This window comes from Peromyscus maniculatus, chromosome 6, assembly GCF_049852395.1.
Source record: "Peromyscus maniculatus bairdii isolate BWxNUB_F1_BW_parent chromosome 6, HU_Pman_BW_mat_3.1, whole genome shotgun sequence".
Lineage (NCBI taxonomy): Eukaryota > Metazoa > Chordata > Mammalia > Rodentia > Cricetidae > Peromyscus > Peromyscus maniculatus.
Genome location: NC_134857.1, coordinates 54,557,545 through 54,567,368, shown reverse-complemented (window position 1 = coordinate 54,567,368; position 9,824 = coordinate 54,557,545).

The following is a 9,824-nucleotide window of genomic DNA, read 5'->3' as shown; positions in this document are numbered from 1 at the left end:
CCCTTTACTGGCTGTAAGTTACTCCAAAATAAACCTCCTTTTTAGCTACATGGAGTTGCCTTGATAATCCCTCAACAGGGTTTTCCTTGAATTTTATAAAAATAGAAACATACTGTTTTAATTGGTTTTCTAGTGCTGTGATCAACACCATGATCAAAAGCAACTTGGGGAGGAAAAGATTTATTTCATTTTACAGCCTATACTTCTAATGGAACTACTTTATCCCCTTCCCACTATGATGGACTATGGCCTTTGATATAAAATAAATTCTTCCTTCCTCAAGTTGTTTCTGTAAAGTATTCTATCACAGAGATGTAAGAACACCCAGTTGTGTCAGCACTATAATTTTGAACGTTTATTTTTTCTCTACAGTATTTCATACATGCATCAGTTGAAATAAAATGTGAGAACTGAAAGTTTATGTCCTCTCAATATTCATATAACAAAACCTGTTCCCCAAATTAGTTGTATTAATAGATGGTGCCTTGGGAAGTGATTTGCCATGGAGATGGAATCTTCATGATTAGTACAGTGGAAAGATCTCATTCATACTATTTATTAAAAAAAACAACAACAACAACCCTCAACACATTTCAGCATCTTCCTCTAGGATTTACTTGGACTTTTGAATTGTGAAAGATATCTATATCTATATATCTATATCTATATCTATCTCTCTCTCTCTATATATATATATATAGTTTTATTTTATTAACTTTCAAGTCTATGGTATGTTGTTAAAATAATAGAACTGGACTAAGATAGCAAATATTTGATAAAAACCACAGCTTTATTTTTGTCAGTTTTATAATAATTATCAAAATAAAGTAGAACCTCTTCTTAAATTTGTTCTAAGCTTTAGTAGATTGCATGAGTTTGGATGTGTGTGTGTGTGTGTGTGTGTGTGTGTGTGTGTGTGTGTGTGCGCGCGCGCTTAATTACCTTTCCAAAACAAAGTTACATCTAACCCACGTTTGACAACACTATGTAGCTAAAAGTAGCCTTGACTTCCTGATCTTCCTGACTCTAAATCATGAGAAAACAGTCATGAGCCACACATAGTTTTCAGTTTTGTATTTTACAAGTCAAATATTCCTTATTTTATTCTACACATTTAAGTGTATCTTTGACATTTAATGATATGAAATTCTATGTTTATAACTGAGGACATTTTGAAAAATGCCATTTCAATTTGATTCAAAGATGAATAGGGTAGTTTTAAACCAACATAATTATTAGTAAATTATTTAAAAACCTTCAAATATTTCAGGAAGCTGCTTTACTTTTTCAAGAAGCTGTGTATTTCTCTAGACCCTCATAGTCTGTACATCCATTTCCACAGGTAAACATTATTAGCATTTTCACAGAGGCTAAACTGAATATATCACTCAATTAAGAGAAAATTAGCATTGTAAAAAATAATAGTTCCTTTCACATTTCTTTATATTAGATTTCTTTAACTTTGCTGTACTATTTAGTATCATTTCATGTCATATCATTTGTAACTACTTTATCAGATTTTAAACATACATGTTTTTTTTGCTTGCAATATAGAATTGTCATGTGTACAGTGTGTGTGTGTGTGTGTGTGTGTGTGTGTGTGTGTGTGCAACAACAATTTTTTTTAATGAAAATAAGAGGCAATGAATTTGGGAAAGAGCACAGATGGGTATGTGAGAGGTTTGAGAAAATAGAAAACCAGGGGAAATGATGTAATTTTATTAATTTCAAAAATAAAATAAAAATTAAAAAAAATGGCATTGTCTCTTAAATTTCAGTTTCTGGTTGTTTACTGTTAGTACGTAGAGTCAGTCTATAAACTGGCTAATACTTGTTATTTTCAGTGACTTTTAGATTATTCATATTTTTAGTATTCAATCATTAGAAAACCAACACTTTATATAATTATTATGCTGTCCCCAAAGAATGGGAGAAAATCTTTGCCAGATATATACATTTCTATAAAGTAACAAAATTAAAATTGTAAAAGTCAGTGTCATTGTCTCTTGTTGAGATCAGGAGAAAGGTGCTATGGTGGAGATATTCATTATCTTGACAATGGGAAGAGCTTCACAGGTTATATTTGCATCAAAATCTACAAGATTGTAAATTTGATTTGTGCATTCTTTAATTACATCTATTGTACTGCTATAAAGCTATATTCTTGAAAACAAAAATACTAGTTTTCCGGTAATATGAAAAGAAATGTAGGTTGTTGAGAAAGGAGCTAACTTTGTGAACTCTGGACCTCTTTCTGCTGGGCTTACCTCCATAAATAACTCTACGAATATTGGCCAAAACCTGTTTGCCCCAGTTTCTTTTGAAAATGAAAGCATCTACACTCACACCCAGGTCCATCATGTGGATTAAATCACCTAAATCACAAAGAACACACTTGAAAAACATGGTCATCGCTTTCTAAACAATAATGTCCAAAATCTTTTCAATATTATTTTCACAGAAAGTTAACATGCTGTTTTCATTGTTTTGTTCAGGCATACTTAAGGAACATCATTTGTGAAATTCTTGCCTCTTAAAAATGCACACCAAATGTGCACTTGCTGTCTTTGTAGAACAGTCGAAACAAGTGAGAGGATGAAATGGAAAAATGAAAACAAAAAGACCATTTCATGATCTAAAATGTTTTGTCATCAAAGGATGGATAGACATTGAAAATAAGAAAAGGAAGTGGACATAAAAACTTTAAAAATAAATAGTACTTTAAAAAGAATGGAATGTCTGTCTCTATCTGTATGGTTTACATTCTAGCCTTTTTAGATATTTACTTTTTCCTCCTTAAACAATGGGTTTGCTATTTCATATAATCTATAGAATGAACAAACTATGATGATCATGTATTTTTTTTGAATGAGTAAATTTTTCTAAGTAGCGAAGAGGTAGGGGGAGTAAAATATCATTAAATCAGGTGGGAATCTGAAGAATCCACTGAGGAAGCCCCACTACAGCTGCCAGATGGAGTTTCCTATTTAGAATCTAGGCAGAGGTTTTCAAGTGAACTAATAAAAAGATAGAGATGATACCATTAATTTGTATGTTCATGATATCATGCGTGTGATCTTCCTAGGGAAGAAGTGGCAGATAGCTGTGCTTCTTGCTTGAACATACTCTCCATGACTAAGCTTCCAGGTTTCCTTGTTGAAGTGTACTTTTGTATTATAAAATAATCAAAAGCAATACCTAATATGAAGTAGTTTTCTTCCTAGCTGTTCTCAAGGGCACGATGTTTTTACTCTTGGATTGCATTCTGTTCTTTTTCCTACCTGTCTTAGAGCTAGGGGCTAGCCCACTACAAGGACTCAGAGTACACTTTAAGTCAAAAGTGCTTATGCCTGAAATGGAGGTGCTTAATGGGGGTGGGGCCAACCATGTGTTCAAAGCCAGCTTCTAATGGAGCTAAAATAATGCATAACAATTTAACAACATACTGTACATTTCACATGCTCTTAAAATTCTTATTCACAATTAGAAAAAGATTTTGCTTGAGATAATTACAAAATCATTAGTGATGAAGGCATATAACAATTTATAAATATGTTTATGGGCCAATTACAATGCAGCAGATGTATTATAGAGAACATTTGAGGAGGTTGAAATACAATCAGAAGAAATGAAAAACAGACACAACACATATAAATCATTTCTCCCCTTGCTTGTTCCTCTTTTAGTTTCAACACACACACACACACACACACACACACACACACACACACACACACACACACACCATCTAATTAATATATTATATATATAATAATGAAGTTTTCCTGGTCCCACCCAGCTCCCACAGCCCCGTGGCCCCACAGCTGCTCAAACCCAAGTAAGCACACAGAGGTTTATATTATTTTTAAACTATGGCCATTGCAGGCTTCTTGCTAGCTAGCTCTTATATCTTAAATTAACCCATTTCTATAAATCTATACTTTACTACATGGCTTGTGGCTTACCAGTATCATTATATCTTGCTTCTCCTGGCAGTGGCTAGCAGTGTCTCCTCTGTTTTCTTGTTCTCCTTCCTCTCTCAAGTTGGAATGTCCTGCCTAAACTTATTCTGCCTCACCATTGGCCAAACAGCTTTATTTTTCACCCAGTCAGAGCAACACATATTCACAGCATACAGAAAGGTATTCCACATCACTTTTCCTTTTCTGTCTAGTCAAAAGGAAGATTTTAATTTTAACCTAGTAGAATTGCATATAACAAAACAGTTATCAAATGATAATTACAGTTATAGTATCTAGTCTATTTGTATTTGGCAAAATTAAAGAAAGCATTCTATCATCTATCCTATATTTGTGAGTCTAAAGTTTCAAATCTAATTTATCTTGTATCATAACCAAGGAAAATTGTAATTGTAACTATCTAGTCTTCAACTACATCAAAGACCTCAGAAGGATATAATATTACCTAAGTAAACAGGAAGAGCATTATAAATGACTTCCAAAAAATCTAGAATTACAGAGACAATTGTCTGCCTGAACAGTCATCCAAAGTTCCTCTCCAACATTGGGGCATTTACATTCAGCCCATAGTCCTAGAATCTCTCAGTCACTTTTCTCTGTGTCCTGTAGAACGTCTGGCAGTTTCTTCTGTGAAGCAGGAACCTGAAGGACCATCTTGACTTGCAAAGTTCATTGGCCTTTCTGTGGGTCCTGCATGTCCAGTCAATACATTTTGTCAAGCAGTCCAGGTAAGAACAGTTTCTTGCCCAAATGGCTATTTTTGCTAAGAAGAAGATAAACCCCATATGGAGTGTCTTTGATACCCATCTTTCTCTCTGAAGTAAATTGGTGCTGCCAAGAGCAGATGTGTCTCATTGTCCAGGAAAGACTAAGTTTTTAAAACATTTTAAAGGCCATATTCTGTATGTCTTTGAAGTGTTTGAAGATTACCTACCTAATTGAATTATCTCTATGCATACTTAGAAAACAACATGACTTTAAGTTTGACTATCATAGAATAGTAATGATTAATGCACAAACATAATACCTTAAACAAGAGTAGAAATATACATACAGTATAACAAAATTAACTTTAAATTTGTATCAATAAACTAAAATCCACAGCATTGTAAAACATTTCAAATACATTGCTACTCTTTAAAACTAGATTCAATAATCTATCCTTTTATCTTATCATATCTATATCTTGTCTGTAGTGGGTAGCCATTCCAGCTTTGATCTGGAAGTTCCAACCCCATTGAGACTTTGGTAACTGTCATGACTACAAGGCGGGGCTGAGAGAGGACCACAAAACCCGAGATCCAGATGAGTCAGCTTTCTTGGTTTCTGGACCCTGGATGCTGGAGGTAGACCAAGCCGAGTTCTCCAGAGAACACTGCCAGACTGCACTATACCTTTCCCAGACCCTGTTACCTATCCCTTCACTTGTAAGTTACCCCACAAAATAAAACTCCCTTTTAACTACATGGAGTTGTCTTAATAATTTCACCAATACTTGTGCCCCCCTTTTTTTTCTTTTAGAAAGATATTGACTATGACCAATAACAATTTGTAACCAACAACCTAAACAAAGACAAACATTCATAATCTATCTTTTGGGAATGTGGATGTAGTTTCTAGGCTACTTACTGCTGATAAAGGGTGCTATATTCTTATGGAGATCCTGAGAAAATTAAGAATTTTGGTCAAGTCCTGACTGGAATAGTCTTTAAGGCTGCTTTGTCTGATCTAGTTGCCTTGAAATCATTCTGGATATTGGATCATCTGGGCCATGGTGTCATCGAAGACCATTCAGGAGTTCTTAGCTAATCAAACCATATTAGCCTGAAAGCAATCTATAGTTTCTCATCTTCTGTGGAAACAAAAGCAGAAACTCTTTTCCAAAGTAATGTACCCTTAAACATAAATTTTGAAATTGAGATACCCTTAAAATATACATATTGATTTAACTCAGCAGTTTTTACAATCAAATGTCTCTCTGCAGTTAAAAATACTAAAGACAACATAACTCAGACTCTCTCTATGATATCCATCTTTATGTGGCTTATTTTTTATATTACTTATACTTTCCCTTTAAAGACTTTATTTTTTACAACTTTCTATTTCTTTATATAACTGTCTATATTTCTTTTCCCCTCTCTTTCAAGCCTACGTACATCTTTACACACACTGTAAATCATTTAGAGGTTTATCCCATCTGAATCTGTTTTATTTTGAATCTAATACTTTTCTGGCCAGGAGAGACTTTAAACTGCTAAACTTCATGGCCAGGATGAGAAATGGCAGCCAGTATGAAAAGTGGCAGCCAGGATGAAAAGTGGCAGCCTTGGCTGCTGACTCCACCCATTTCAGCTTTTCCACATGGTGGAAGTAATTCACCTCCAGCTCTGGGCCATGTGTACCACCAACTCTCGGAAGTAGTGACTCTATACCTCCATTAAAGCAGTGTGGAGCCTGTAGCTAGAGTTTTCCTGCCTTGCCCACAGTCAGGACAAATCTTTGTCACCTGCCAGTCCCACAGCCGCTCAGACCCCACCAAGTAAACACAGAGACTTATATTGCTTACAAACTGTATGGCCGTGGCAGGCTTCTTGCTAACTGTTCTTACAGCTTAAATTAATCCATTTCCACAAATCTATACCTTACCATGTGGCTCGTGGCTTACTGGCATCTTCACATGCTGCTTGTCATGGGGTCGGCTGGCAGTGATTCCTTCTGCCTTCCTGTTCTTTCTTTTCTCCTCTCTGTTAGTCTCGCCTATACTTCCTGCCTAGCCACGGGCCAATCAGTGTTTTATTTATTGACCAATTAGAGTAATTTAACATACAGACCATCCCACAGTAGGAGGCCAGAAATCTCTCTCTCTCTCTCTCTCTCTCTCTCTCTCTCTCTCTCTCTCTCACTAGCAAAAGCTGTATCTGTCATGCAGTGCACCATGCAACTTGGAGATGCCACTGTGTGCTGCAGTGGGAATCCACCATATTGTGCTCAAGTCCAAATGCTGTGGTACCTCTCACCACCTGCATGAGATATGAAGCAGGAACCTGTTTTTGGCTCCATTTAGAATTGCTTATTAAGTATTCTCAGGTTTCAGGTGGTAACTCGAGCTAACCTGTTGGGTGCCATTTGTAGCTTAAGTTTTCCTGGTCCCACCCAGCTCCTACAGCAGCTGTTCAGACCCAAGTGAACACACAGAGGCTTATATTATTTTTAAACTATGGCCATTGCAGGCTTCTTGCTAGCTAGCTCTTATATCTTAAATTAACCCATTTCTATAAATCTATACTTTGCCATGTGGCTTGTGGCTTACCGGTATCATTATATCTTGCTTCTCCTGGCAGTGGCTAGCAGCATCTCCTCTGTTCTCTTTTTCTCCTTTCTCTCTCTCTAGTTGGAATGTCCTGCCTAACCTTATTCTGCCTCACCATTGGCCAAATAGCTTTATATATTGACCAATCAGAGCAACACATATTCACAGCATGCAGAAAGACATTCCATATCAGTAAATATACTAACAAAAGAGATAGTTAGTTCTCAAAAGAAGCAATGGAAATGGTCATTTAATACTTGACACTCCTAGTTATCAAAAATGTAAATTAAATTGCTTTAATAGTCTATCTGAACTCATTTTTAATGTAATATGTTTCCATACATCAAAATTGCCATCAAATAAAAATATTTATAAAATCAAAAATTATTAAGAGAGTGGACAATTCCTTGAATTACACCCTACAGTGAAACAGGATCAAGTGACATATTAAAAATGAAAAATATCCCTGATTGTATTTTATATAATTTCTTTTTTTTTTTTTTTTTTTGGTTTTTCGAGACAGGGTTTCTCTGTGTAGCTTTGCGCCTTTTCCTGGAACTCACTTGGTAGCCCAGGCTGGCCTCGAACTCACGGAGATTCGCCTGGCTCTGCCTCCCGAGTGCTGGGATTAAAGGCGTGCGCCACCACCGCCCGGCAATAATTTCTATTTTTAATTATTCATCTTTCTTAATGAGTGGGTTTTCAGTGGTGCTTCATTTTTAATACATATGAAAAAGGCTTACAAATTTAGCTATTCATTCTCAAATATTCCATTTAGTAGGGTTAATGTATAGATACTTGAAATATTCAAAAGAATAAGTAGTAAAATGATCTTCAAAACCAGCTGATGTCTATGGATTTTAACTATTTAGCAATCTGTATTTTAACAATGCCTGGTACTTGTATAAAATATTTTAATTTGAAAATATTTTTGTATTCCCACTTTCAGTACAATATTAGATATTTATTATAGCTACAAATATCAAATTTGAATGACAACCAGGTACATATATGTTCAATAATTCCATGTGTGTATATATAAGATTGACATATAAATATAAGGTATTGGTTGGAGAGGCAGAGGGAATATTTCCAGACAGATGGACCCTTAGACTTACTGTTCAGCCAACCTAGGCTCCTTGATAAATTCCAAAGCAGTGAAAGATACTATGTTAGGGAAAAAATAAGGTAGACACAAATTACTTCAAATAATTATTGCTTTTGGAGCATTTACATTCAAAGTGATAATAATAAAGGAAACTTTAACACATCACAGAATACAAATTCAAGAAATAAATACACAATTACTTATAGTAGACTACATATTATGATTATAGAACCAGATAGACAATTAGTGATTTAGCCTCTTTACTTGACCTTTTCAAAATTACCGTTATTAAGATGATTCATTTATTGCTTTTGTTTACATGTCCAAAATATTATTAATATAACAGATACCCAAAATGTCTAATGAAAACTGTTAATTAACTCAGCAATTACACATCAGTCTCTTGTTCAAAAACTGCATCTGTCTGAGTTTTGCATTTCTGAAAATAGCAATTGCACAAGTGTAGAAAATCTAATTGGCTTCATTCTTTACTTAACATTCTCTAGGAGTTAATCAACCAATCCAGCTAGCTTTCTTACTTCTACTCCAGAGTCTGTGTTTCACTAAAACTAAACTCTCGCAGTACATATTACAGAGTATACATAGCTACATTTTCCTGAAGCCAGTTTTTACCCTGCAAATCTTTCAATGTGATTCTAAGTCAACAGTGAAGCTCCTGCCCTGAATTCTCCAGTGTGGCTTTACTCTATGTTTGGTATGTTAATTATTTCCCCTAAGAACCATATGTCCAGTCAAAAAGAAACAATAAATACATTTATAGTAAAGACAGAGATCTAGCCATTGAACCTACTCTGCAGGCATCCTTTTTCTCTTCTGATGACAACATTTCATAGAAAAAATTAGTATAAGTTTAATATGAAATAATAAATACTTCTGATAATCTGTTTATTTGCCTTTCTTTTCTCATTTTATGCGATTTTGTTTTGTTGAGAAGGGATATCATGTCATTCAAGTTGGTCTCAAACTCTAAGCAGCTGAGGGTAAACTCTGATATTCTTATCTCTAATTTTTTCACTTTTGCTATATGGAAAATAGATTTTTTTCATGCAATATGTTCTGATTACAGTATCCCTCCCCAAGTCTCCCCAGATACTCCCCCACCTATCCCTCTACCCAAATCCAAACTCTTTCTTGCTCTGTCTCATAAGAAAATAAATAGGCATATCCAAAAGATAAATAGAAAAGGAGATAGCAGAGAACACAAACCTGAATAGTATGAAACAGAGAAGCAGAAAAAGGAAAATAAGAGCCAAAGAAAAAGTACAAGAAACATATATAGACACAGAGACTTATACATTCCTACACACAGAAATCTCATAAAGATGCAAAATCCTAAATTCTATTGTGTTATCAAATAACCTGTAGGATTGGAAAAATTTGGGTTGGGGATTTAGCTCAGTGGTAG